Consider the following 12,733-nt stretch of genomic DNA (forward strand, 5'->3'; position numbering starts at 1 on the left):
TATTTTTAAGACAATTTAAAAAATATTGGCAGTGTTTATCTACCTAGCTATTTCCTCCCTTGATGGTGCCCTAGAGAGCTCTCCAGGCTGGTTCAGCTGGCTCTACTTCATTGTCTCTCACTGCTGCCTAGAATCACAGAGAACAGATGGACACCATTTACTTAACAGTCCCCAGGAGATGAGCCATTGGGTGATTTATCACTTGTGGTCATATTTATATATTAAATATTCATTTTTGTACACATGATGAATGATTCCAAGATATTTATCTGGATGCAATTACCGAGGAACATGTACTTTTTTTTCTTGTGAACCTGGGGATTAAACTCAGGAGTGCCAGACAACTGAGCAACATCCCCAGATATTTTTACATTTTTTTATTTTGACATAGTCTTGCTCAGTTTCCCAGGCTGGACTTGAACTTGCTATTTTCTTGCCTCATCCCCCAAGTCACTGGGATTACAGGCATGTACCACCATGCCCAGGAAGCATGCACTTTTTAATTTTTATGTTGCTAAGTTGCTTCTTCCAAAAGGTTTGACTGGTTTCACATAGACTCCCCTCCATGTTTCCAAGGTATCTCAGCATTGGCTCATTTTCACAGTAACCCAGTCACCTACTGATGTGGGTTCTAGGAAAGCAATAGGCCCTAAAAAGCAGTACTAATAAAATAACATGAGTAGGGAGGATAGGAAGGGCAGCAGAGTAGAATAGACAACATGATTGATGTATGTAATTCCATGTATGTATTATATATCAAAATGCATTCTACTGTCATGTATGACTAAAAAATAAATAAATAAATATTTTTTTTAAAAATGACATGATGAATTAGATTAACTTTGTGGTCAATGAGTATACACTAATTTTCTCTTATTATAAATCAGATGGGTGGTAGATATTGATTTCTCTACAGAACTTTTTTTTAAAATATAGAGAGGTCACATCCTATTTTCTATGGTGAGTGTGTGATTGCAGTTTCTGTGACCAAACAAGAGTAAATAATTTCACTTAGTAATTATATCTCTCCAATATGCACATAGAACATAAATAGTTAAGAGAGTGAGGCCACCTCCTGTAGACACACACACACACACACCACTGAATCTTAAACTATTCTAGATAGTTGCACACAGGTGGTTGCCGTGAACAGAGGTCCAGATGAGAATTGGGGTGCTTGTAACATCTCAGTTCCTGCTGATTGCTGGTGTCCACCCTGAATATTCAGCATAGTACAATCTGCACTTTGAGGTGAGGCAGCCCTGCCCATTTCCTGAAGCTGTTCAGAGTCTGTATCTGGGCTCAGCCTGCAGGGTTTCTTCAATATTTCTCTCATTTATGGGAGCCATTTTCCTCTTCATGAAAGAAAAAGAACTATTAGAAAATTCATCACATCATTTATTTCCCCAATTGCCTTCATAAGAACTCTAATGAAAGAAAATGTGATTTTTTTTTTAAGAAAAATAATATGGACCAACCACTATGCCTGTGTCAGACACACAGTGCCTTTGTATGGGTGGCCTGGATCTAAAACCTCATAGACAAGACCTGGATCATCTGAATCTTTTCTTCATTCTCAGAAAAACCTGGAGATTTCAAGAACTATAGAGAAAAACACCACTTTCTTCTTCCTTCCCTTTTTCAGTTACTTCTCTTCCTCTTTTTGTCACCTTCATTTCCTCTTCTCTGGTATGAACTGGAAATCCACACATCTCCCTTTTTAGAAGTCAGTTCTTAGGTATGTTAGGCCTGGGGAATATGCTAACACATACCTCTCAGGGGAAAGGGTTGCTCTAATCATGCTGGATTCCTGCTGCTTCCATAGAAAACTACCAGGAATTTATGACTTACAATACGAATTTATTATGTTGAAGTTCTGAAGGTCAAACAAAGCTCCATTCTAAGCTTCAGAGCCAAATCACAGTGTCAGCAGGGCTGCTCCTAATGGTAAGTTCTACTGGAGGAGCTTTCCTTTATTTATTTTCTTTCTTTCTATTATCTATCTATCTATCTATCTATCTATCTATCTAGTTTCAGAGCTGGCTGCAATCCTTAGCTATTGTTCATATTCTTCAATAGTCATCAGTCCAACAGTCTAACATCTGCTTCCTTGGTCACTCTCTTCTCTGACCAGCACCCTCTTAGCTGCCTCACATAAAGGCCATTGTGAAGACTTTGTACTCAGATGATCCTGGAAAATCTTTCTATTCCAAATCATCATCTTAATATCATCTGGAAAGTCTCTCTTGCCACACAAGGTCACATATTCATAGATTCCAGGGATTGAGAGGTTGATATTTATAGGGGGAAAGGATGTGTTCTTCATCTTACTACAGCAAAATAAAGTCAGAGTGTATCAAAGAGAATTCACCTATGGTAGAATACAGTACTATGAGAGTAGAAACCCAACATTGAGTTAACCAATAGAGGGGAAAAATGATATAGCAACTGTATAAACATATTGAATAGAGCAAAGCAGCATAAAATAATGAAACAGTAACAGTTGTAAATTAAAATATAACCAAAAAAACCGGAAGGGCAATCACAAAAATATTTTTCAAGGTACAAAACTTAAGCAACCAGATGGAATAAGTGAGAACTCTAAGACAAGACAAGTCAATGCAAAGAATATGGGAAATTTTAGGCTTGTATAAAATAGGCAGGCTTAACAAGTTATAACAGAATAAATAAACAGGAATCAGAAAGAAATAGAATGAAGCTTATGATTTAATATTGTTATGTAAATATATATACTATACGGCAAGGGGTTGGGAAAGAAACAAACTTATAATGATTCAAAAATGATAGATTTTTTTTAAAAAAAAGAAAAGCCAAATGATGCAATAAAGTATGGTTTCTGAAGTAAGTAGATTAAAAACTTTGTAATATGTCCAACTCTCAGGTAAATGTCTCAAAGTTAAAAGAGTGAAAATATTCATTGAATAACCATTTATGCTGTGTCTCACAAATATTATCATGTTAAATAATAAAGTCTCCATTTTCAAGATAAAAGAACTTATGCAGACAGGGTAAAAAGATGTTTAATGATAAGAAAGGATTTAATTTCACAGGATTGTTGTTGAAGTTGTCATTTTGTTTTCACCTCCAACCATACTTAATGCATGACCCTAATCCATCAAGAACACATTGTATCCACTGAGGTTAAAGATATTCTTTACTATATCAGCACAAAGTTTCACTGCATTCAACTTATTTATGTTTAGTTCTAAAGACAAATTTTAACTTTTGTCTGCTACTTTGCCATCTCCAATCAGAGAGACATAAAGAAGAAAATGAGATGGCTGCGCTCAGGAACCCGGGAGGCGGTCGCTGCTGAGCCGCCCGCCGCCCCCGGCCCCAGCCGGCCCGGCACCGGCCCAAGGTCCCGGCCGCCTCACGGCTCCCGGCGCGCTAAGGCTGCGGCCCTGACGCTTGCCTGTCTTGGGGAGCCCGGGCGCTGTCCAGCAGGGCGGGGCGGGGCGGCCCGCCACCATGGAGCCCCAGCGACAGGAGCTGCTCTCTCAGTGTCAGCAGAGCCTGGCCCAGGCCATACCGAGGTGGAAGCCATGCTCCGACTGCTGGAGGCCTCAGGAGCGCTGAGCCCCAGCGAGTGGAGGCAGCTGGACGAGGAGGCGGGAGGCACCAAGGCGGAGCTGCTGCTCAAGCTGCTCCTGGCCAAGGAGCGGGACCACTTCCAGGACCTGCAAGCGGTGCTGGAGAAGACGCAGCCTCACCTGCTGCCCATCCTCACCTGAACAGCAACGTTGGGCCGCCGCAGCCCAGCGAGGGCGCCGGCTCCACCTACAGTGTCCTGTCCATCATGCCCTCAGACTCAGAGAGCAGCAGCTTCCTCAGTAGTGTGGACACCACTGGGAAGGTGCCGTCCCCGCCGCCCCTCCTCACCGACCAGCAGGCGAATGAGAAGTTGGAGAACCTGTCCATTCAACTGCAGCTGATGATCCGCGAGAGGAATGAGCTGCGCAAACGCCTGGCCTTTGCGACCCACCTGACGACCTTTGATAAGAGGCCCTACCACAGACTGAATCCTGACTACGAGAGGCTGAAGATCCAGTGTGTGCGGGCCATGTCGGACCTGCAGAGTCTCCAGAACCAGCACACCAATGCCTTGAAGAGGTGCGAGGAGGTGGCCAAGGAGACCGACTTCTACCACACACTCCACAGCCGGCTCCTGAGTGACCAGACTCAGCTGAAGGATGATGTGGACATGCTGAGGCGGGAGAACGGGCAGCTGCTGTGGGAGCGCAACCTACTGCAGCAGTCCTAGGAAGACATGAAGCGGTTCCATGAGGAGGACCAGATGGAGATCCGAGACCTCCGGCGCAGCAGCAGCAGGTGCTGAAGCACAACGGGTCATCAGAGATCCTCAACAAGCTGTATGACACTGCCATGGACAAGCTGGAGGGGGTTAAGAAGGACTACGACGCCCTGCAGAAGCGGTACGGGGAGAAGGTCGCCATCCACAACTCAGACCTGAGCCGCCTGGAGCAGCTGGGCGAGGAGAACCAGCGCCTACTGAAGCAGATGGAGATGCTGACCCAGCAGAGGGACACGGGCATCCAGCTGCAGCACCAGTGTGCCCTGTCCCTGAGGAGGTTCGAGGCCATTCACCATGAGCTGAACAAGGCCACAGCCCAGAACAAGGACCTGCAGTGGGAGATGGAGCTGCTCCAGTCAGAGCTGAGGGAGCTGAGGAACACGCAGGTCAAAACCGCAAAGGAGTCTGAGAAGTACAAGGAGGAGCTGGCCGCGGTGCACAGCGAGTATAAGCTCATCATGAGCCAGCATGACCAGGTCACCTCTGAGCTGGATAAGCTGCAGACCGAAGTGGAGTTGGCAGAGTCCCAAGCTCAAGAGCAGCACATCTGAGAAGAAGGCGGCCAGCGAGAAGATGGAGGCGCTGTGGCAGATCAAAGACCCGGTGACAATGGATGCGGGAGAGCCAACAAGGAGGTGGAGATCCTTCTAAAGCAGTGCAAGGCTCTGTGCCAGGAGCTGAAGGAAGCCCTGCAGGAGGGACAGCGAGGGACCCTTCTTTGGCAGCAGGGCCAAGTGCCGCTGGGGCTGGGCCTTCCAGAAGCTGGACAAGATTGTGGAGGAGCGCAACAGCATCCAGACACTGTGACAACCTGCAGCAGGAGCGCAAGTTAACCGCTTAAGGGTCAATGACTGGCTGCTGAGAATCAATGATGTGGACCTCATCTACAAGGACAAGTAAGTGAGCTGGCTGAGGCCCTGCACAGCCTGGATGACACTCGGAAACAGAAGAACGACGTCAGCCGGGAGCTTAAGGAGCTCAAGGAGCAGATGGAATCCCAGTTGGAGAAGGAGGCCTGGTTCCGGCAGCTGATGGCCCACACCTCCAACGACTCTGCCATGGATACAGATTCCATGGAGTGGGAAACAGAAGTCATCGAGTTTGAAAGGGAGACGGAGGATGTTGACTTGAAGGCACTTGGGTTTGACATGGCAGAAGGTGTGAATGAGCCTTGTTTCCCAGGGGACTCTGGCATATTTGTCACGAAAGTGGACAAAGGAAGCATTGCTGATGGCCGCTTAAGGGTCAACGACTAGCTGCTGAGAATCAACGATGTGGACTTCATCAACAAGGACAAGAAGCAGGCCATCAAGGCCCTCCTCAATGGAGAGGGGGCCATCAACATGGTCCTGCGGTGGAAGAAGTCCCTGGGTGGAAAGGTGGTCACACCCCTGCACATAAACCTCAATGGACAGAAAGACAGCGGCATCAGTCTGGATAGTGGAGTGTATGCTGCTGCTGTGGTACCCAGAAGCCCTGATGCCATTGGCAATCAATGGCATCGCACTGGACAACAAGTCCCTGAATGAATGTGACTCTCTGTTGCGCAGTTGCCAGGACTCCTTAACCCTCTCCCTCCTGAAGGTGTTCCCTCAGAGCTCCTCGTGGAGAGGCCAGAACATCTTTGAAAACATCAAGGACTCTGATAGGATGCTGAGTCTTTGGACCCATGGCCTGGAGGCCCAGGCTCATCACAAGCGGAACTCAATGCAGCACTACAGCTCCACGGAGACGGAGCTCTTCTGTGCTGGGCTGGAAGACAGGAAAGAGCGGGGCCCCCTGGAGGCAGCACCTCCTTTCTACACAAACTGTTCCCTGGGAGCTCCTTTCCTGTCTCCCCCCAGACCTGTCCCAGCACCTCCGAGTGCAGCCTGAGCTCCTTCCACTCCGATGCCTCTGGGGAGCGTGGCTACGGGCTGGTGGACATGTGGAGCAGGCGGCCCCTGCTGCCCTTTGAGACCGAGGTGGGCCCCTGTGGGGTGGTGGAGGCCCCTCTAGACAAGGTGGATGCTGAGGGCTCCAACAGCGGTGGGACCTGGCCCAAGGCCGTGCTTGGCTCCACAGCAGGGCCGGAGAAGCTCTCCGTTTACAAGAAGCCAAAGCAAAGAAAGTCTATCTTTGACCCAAACACTTTTAAATGTCCCCAGACGCCCCCCAAAATAGACTATTTGCTCCCAGGCCCTGGGCCTATTCACTTCCCCCAGCCCTCCAAGAGGATGGGGCCTCTGACAACCCCAAAGCCCCCCAGGAGAAGCGACTCCATCAAGTTCCAGCACAGACTGGAAACCAGTTCTGAGTCAGAGGCCACACTGGTGGGCAGCTCTCCATCTACCAGCCCACCAGGTGCCCCGCCCCCGGACACTGACCTCGGAGAACCCATGCATGCATCACCCCCTCGCAAGGCCAGGGTCCGCATCGCCTCCAGCTACTACCCCGAAGGGGATGAGGACTCCTCCTACCTGCCAGCCAAGAAGTCCTGTGACGAGGACCTCACTTCCCAGAAGGCAGATGAGCTGGGGCAGAAGCGCCACCGGCCAAAGTCTGGGCCTAGTTTTCAGCCCGACCTTGCTCCGGTAGTGATTCCTGCTCAATTCCTGGAGGAGCAGAAGTGCATCCCAGCTAGTGGAGAACTCTCCCCCGAGGTGCAGGAGTGGTGCCCTTACTCACCAGGGCATTCCAGCCGGCATGGGAACCCCCCCATTCTACCCCAACAGACCATCTGTGGGAACTGTTCCCCGGAGCATGACCCCCAGCACTGCTGTGAGCTCCATCCTGCGGAACCCCATCTTGGCCCCTGCAGCTCTCCACCTGTGCCCCAAGATGCTGGCCCCCAGGGCTTGCCTCCCAGTGTCCAGCACCAAGGCCGCCTGAGCCTGGACCTCAGCCATAGGGCCAGCAGTGACTATGCTGAGTTGAGAGCCTCCCATGGGTCCTACTCGCTGCCTTCCAGCGCCCGCCTCGGGTCTTCCAGTAACTTGCAATTCAAGGCAGAATGCATTAAGATCCCATTAACGCCGAGGTACCCTCAGTCTGTCATGGGCTCTGACAGAGGTTCGTTGTCACATTCCGAATGCAGCACCCCTCTGCAATCGCCCCTCAACATTGACACCCTGTCCACTTGTAGCCAGTCCCAGACCTCTGCCTCTACGTTGCCCAGGATTGCTGTCAACCCTGCATCCCTCGGGGAGCGAAGGAAGGACAGGCCTTACATGGAGGAACCACGCCATGTGAAGGTACAGAAGAGCTCAGAGCCTTTGGGCATCTCCATTGTGAGTGGAGAGAAGGGCAGCATCTACATCTCCAAAGTGACCACCGGCAGCATTGCCCACCAGGCTGGCCTTGAGTATGGGGACCAGTTACTTGAGTTCAATGGCATTAACCTGCGGAGTGCCACAGAGCAGGAGGCCCGGCTCATCATAGGGCAGCAGTGTGACACCATCACCATCCTGGCCCAGTACAACCCACATATGCACCAGCTTGGCAGCCACTCCCACTCCAGCTCCCTCCTGGACCCTGCCGGTGCCCACGTCACTCTCCAGGGCAGTGGTAGCACCACCCCAGAGCACCCCTCTGTCATTGATCCGCTCATGGAGCAGGATGAAGGTCCTGGCACACCCCCAGCCAAGCAGAGCACCCCCGCACCAGGATCATGGGAGATGCCAACAAGAAGACCCCAGAACCACGCATTGTCTTCATCAAGAAGTCCCAACTGGACCTTGGGGTGCATTTGTGTGGTGGGAACCTGCACGGGATGTTTGTGGCCGAAGTAGAGGATGACAGTCCTGCCAGGAGTCCTGATGGCCTGGTGCCAGGGGACCTGATCCTTGAGTATGGCAACCTGGATGTGCGCAATAAGACGGTGAGGAAGTCTACATGGAGATGCTGAAGCCTGAAGGTGCAGTACCGCCCAGAGGAGTTCACCAGGATCAAGGGCCTGCCTGGTGACAGCTTCTACATCAGGGCCCTATATGACCAGCTGGCCAAGGTGAAGCATGAGCTGAGCTTTAGGAAGGACGATGTTCTCTATGTGGAAGACACCTTGCCCCAGGGCAGGTTCGGGTACTGGATGGCGTGGCAGCTGGATGAGAACGCCCAGAAGATCCAGCGTGGGCAGATTCCCAGCAAATATGTGATGGACCAAGAATTCTCCAGGAGGCTCAGCATGTCTGAGGTCAAAGATGACATTAGCGTCGCCAAGATGCTGTCAGCAGCCGCTCACCAGTCCTTCTTTCAAAGGAAGCACAAGCACAAACGCAGTGGGTCCAAAGACGGGAAAGACCTCCTGGCTTTGGACACCTTCTCCAACGACTCCCTCCCACTCTTTGAAGATTCAGTGAGTCTGCCCTATCAGCGGGTCCAGAAGGTGGACTGCACCTCTCTGAGTCCTGTCCTGATTCTGGGGCCTCTGTTGGATGTGGTGAAGGAAATGCTGATAAACGAGGCTCCTGGCAAGTTCTGCAGATGCCCGCTGGAGGTGATGAAGGCCTACAAGCGGAGGAGAGGCCATTTTGATGTGACCACGGTGGCTTCAATAAAGGAGATCACAGAAAAGAATCGACACTGCCTCTTGGATGTTGCCCCCCACGCCATCGAGCGCCTACACCACATGCACATCTACCCTGTGAACGTCTAGAGCGTTCGGGTCCCTGGGTAAGGGTCGCGAAATAACCAGGACACAGGGGATGCAGAGCAAAGGCAGCAGTTGCGACTGCATGCTGAGATTTATTTGCAAGTTCCTTTTATATTCTTCTTCTAACAAAGCAAGCAATTCTTCAATAACACTTTACCCACATTGCCCAAATATCATGCCTCAGCGGGTACACAGAGCTAAATTCAGATCGTTCCTGTTTATTTGATAAGTACCCTCCCAAAGTTCTTTGTAGACATTATCTAATCCTCTGAGGATTCATTTGTTTCTTTAGAATGTACTGTTCCCAGGAAAAGTATGCAGGAAGCTTCTTCCTCCTAGCCAAACCATGCAGAACTTGTGACTTGAGATAAGGGGAAGAGAACTTTTTCTCCTCCTAACTGAGGTCTGCCTCAGCTGACCTAAATCACAACCACAGCTCTTACAAAATGTCAGTCCTGAGGGAGCTAAACTCTGCACACTCAAACCCCAACATACCCCATTGTCATCTTCATCCACTACAAGAGGGCCAAGCACATCAAGGAGCAGAGAGACCCCATCTACCTGAGGGACAAGGTGACACAGAGGCATTCCAAAGAGCAGTTTGAGACAGCTCAGAAGATTGAACAGGAATTCAGCAGGTACTTCATAGGGGTGGTCCAGGGAGGAGCCCTGTGGAGCATTTGCACTCAGATCTTGGCAACCGCAAATCAAGAACAAAATAAAGTCCTGTGGATCCCCGCTTGCCCACTCTAGGGGAAGTGGGCACCAGGAGGCGACTGGACCGCCCACTGGTGGGGAGACCAGCTTGCTCTTCTCCAGCAACTGAAAACAGAGATGGGCCTGTTTATGGACATGCAGGGGAAGGATCCAGACCAGGACTCCAGAAGCCCCTCCTTTGTAGACAGAGGGGGTTGGCGGCTCTGATCTGGGCCCAGGCCAGCAGACCGCTCCTCTCACATGCGCTTTAAGACAAAACAAAGCAGAAAACGCAAAAGACTTGATAGTGGGGTACAACACCCACCTTCCTATAGCCAGCCAATCAGTGATGATGCACAGAGAGACTTTCAGATCACACGTTTACAAGCCTTTTCTAAGTATCTGGTGGTTATGTTTAGGTGGTCGCCCCATGCTGCTGGTGCCCACCCCACCCTCTTTCCCCCCGCCCCCGTTGCTTTAGTTGGGGGGTGGGGCAGGCTGACCCGCCTCAGGAGGTTCTTGTCAGTGGGACCAGATCTTCGGTAGACTTCCTGCTCCTCAGAGGCGGTACCTCTCCTGGAAGGACATCGTCACTTCAGGTGCTCAGACTGCTGGAGATGGCAGAACCAGTGCCTGGGTGGGGTCAACTCACCAGCACTGCGTTTTCCTCCCACACCCGGGAGGGCAGCTTGGGCATCCACACAAACTCACCTCTTGGCCTTTCCCTCCTGTTCCTCCACTCCCCAAGCGCTCATCGGTCTCCTGACTCTTCTCCAGCTGTATTTGTTATTTAAACATTCTGTCTGGTCCATCATGTCCCCGTCGGGTCTCAGCCACAGAGCTGGGTCCTGGGCAGGGTGTCAAGCAAGGGTGGACGCCTGCCATGGCTCCCCTCAAGGTTCTGAGAGTCCCAACAGCCTTTTTCAGCTTCGCAGAGCAGGGCAGGTGCATCCGTTCTTTTAGAAGTGAAAACATTCACGTTTCAGATGTTTGAATGAGAGCTTGTAGGGGGAGTTTAATGGTTAGCGTAGCCACTATTGAATATCTAAAAAGAAAACCTGCGACCTTGTTCATCTTGGTCCCAGGGCTCACAGCATGGGCCTGACTTTGGCATTTGTCAGGTTACTTTGGGCTCATTGGGCTTCTCTCGATTTCTTTCCTTTGCACTTCCGATGTCAGGCGAGTCTGGCTGAAGATTTGATGTGGTTCCTCCTTAAATGGTGTGTCCTGTACCGGGTACTGTACCAGGCTCTGTACCAGGCTCTGTAAGTGTCGTTGGAGTAGGACCTATATTTTAATACTGTTCCTAACATTTCATTTTAATAGCAAGGTGTCTTTGATTTGATTTGATTCTTTGTGATTCTAGAAACTAGATTGTAGTTTAGTCTTTACTGACATTTTTTTAAAAAAAGGATATATTTTCTTGCACAGCTGTTCAAGAGAAACAAGTCTCAGTCCTCAGTGCTGTCCTTTGTTTTCCAGGTACAAGTTTTCTAGCTCAGACAACTGAGAAAAAGTGTAGACCATTCTCGAGGCATTGCTTGCATGCTCTTTTACTACGATGCAGGCAGATCAGGCTGTGATGGGCAGTGAGCAGGCGGGTACGGATTTGACAGCCTGGGATGTTCTGTACTAAAATGTTACTTTGTATCAAAAAGTTTTAGTACAACAAAATAAAGGTTAATTTCAGTAATAAAAAAAGAAGAAGAAAATGAAAATTTAAGAGCCATTATTACTGACAATTCAGTTTTATACTCATACAGGGGAAAGTCATAAAATGAAGTTATTCATACCAAATTAAGCATGTGACCCTGTGAATTAAATTATCATGTTATTTTTGTTTCTCTGATTGCAGACAGCAAGGTAGCAAACAAGAATTGAAAATTATCCTTGGAAGTGCACAGAATTAAATAGATTGAATGAAGTGAAGGCAATCTGGCCTGAAGGATAACAGAAGAGCCAGGTGTTCACACCCATAGTAGATGACATATGGAGACTTGAGCAGTGAGATACCAAAGTGCCATGTCCCTCTAAATCCTCGTCATCAGCACGCTGTTCGTCTAACCTCCTGCCAAGATGTCATCAATCTTCTATTTTGTTCACAGCTCTAGGCATGAAAAGCATGTTTCCCAGGGTTCTGAGGTCTCTCTGCCTACACGGCTCACTGCTCCACAAGCCTTTCCTCATCTCCAGCTCTTTTTACTAATTGAATCCGGAGATCATTTCCTCCATTTTCCTCTGTTTCCTCCTGTCGTTCTTGTTCTTCCTCCTCCTTTGGCTTCTCTATTTGGCAAAGGTGAGATGGAAAGCCTGGCAGCTAAAGCCCTCTCTGACCCCATGCTGCACATGATCCAGATGGGTATCTAAGCTGGGAAGACCCAGCAGCAACCATACACCTGTAGCCACTCTGCTGACCCAACAGCCAGCCACAGAGGGGATGTGGCTCTGGACTCTCCTCCAGAGGAGGCAGCTCTGCTGGTCTGTCCACTCCCTTCCTCCCCTCTTGTGCTACACCATCCAAGCTGACATCACTGCCCATTAGTGCTCTTTTGTGGACACATGGGACAAGTTCACCTCTGAAAAAAGGCAATGGTTTGAATTCTTGCCTTCCCTTGGAGGGCTTCTCTGGTCTCTTACAGGACAGACATGCCCCTCTTCATTTGGACATGCATATAGTAAACCTTCATAACTCTTTCCTTTTTCACTTGTCCTGAGGATGGAAAAGGCTTACTGGCCAAGGCTGTTGCAAATTGAATATGTGGAAATGGGAAGAAAACTCAGATTCTGCCAAATTCTGTATTCTATAGAGGCATTTCAGAGGGACCAGGTCATGGAACACTTTAATGTAATTAATTGATTTCTAGGAAAGAAATTGTCAAATGTAAGGAGACAGAATGGCCATGAGAATGTTCCTGTGTAAGAGCTTGTGGAATGTGGGTAAATGTATCTGTGAAGTATGAGAATTGTCTGTGTGGCATGTCTTATCTGAGATGTCATCCTGGCATAAATGTGGAGAGGGCTGGGGATGTGGCTCAAGCGGTAGCGCGCTCGCCTGGCATGCGTGCGGCCCG

At 49.4% G+C, this 12,733-nt stretch overlaps 1 pseudogene across 1 annotated transcript; it reads left to right on the top strand.

The window, feature by feature from the left end:
- Positions 1-3,492: 3,492 nt before the first annotated feature.
- LOC308653978 (disks large homolog 5-like) lies at positions 3,493-9,719 on the top strand (annotated as a pseudogene). Its single transcript has 3 exons — positions 3,493-5,164; positions 5,238-8,957; positions 9,465-9,719. The product of its transcript is annotated as a disks large homolog 5-like (transcript).
- Positions 9,720-12,733: the final 3,014 nt, after the last annotated feature.

This window comes from Spermophilus citellus (assembly GCF_964194105.1).
Source record: "Spermophilus citellus genome assembly, chromosome: 1".
Taxonomy (NCBI): Eukaryota; Metazoa; Chordata; class Mammalia; order Rodentia; family Sciuridae; genus Spermophilus; species Spermophilus citellus.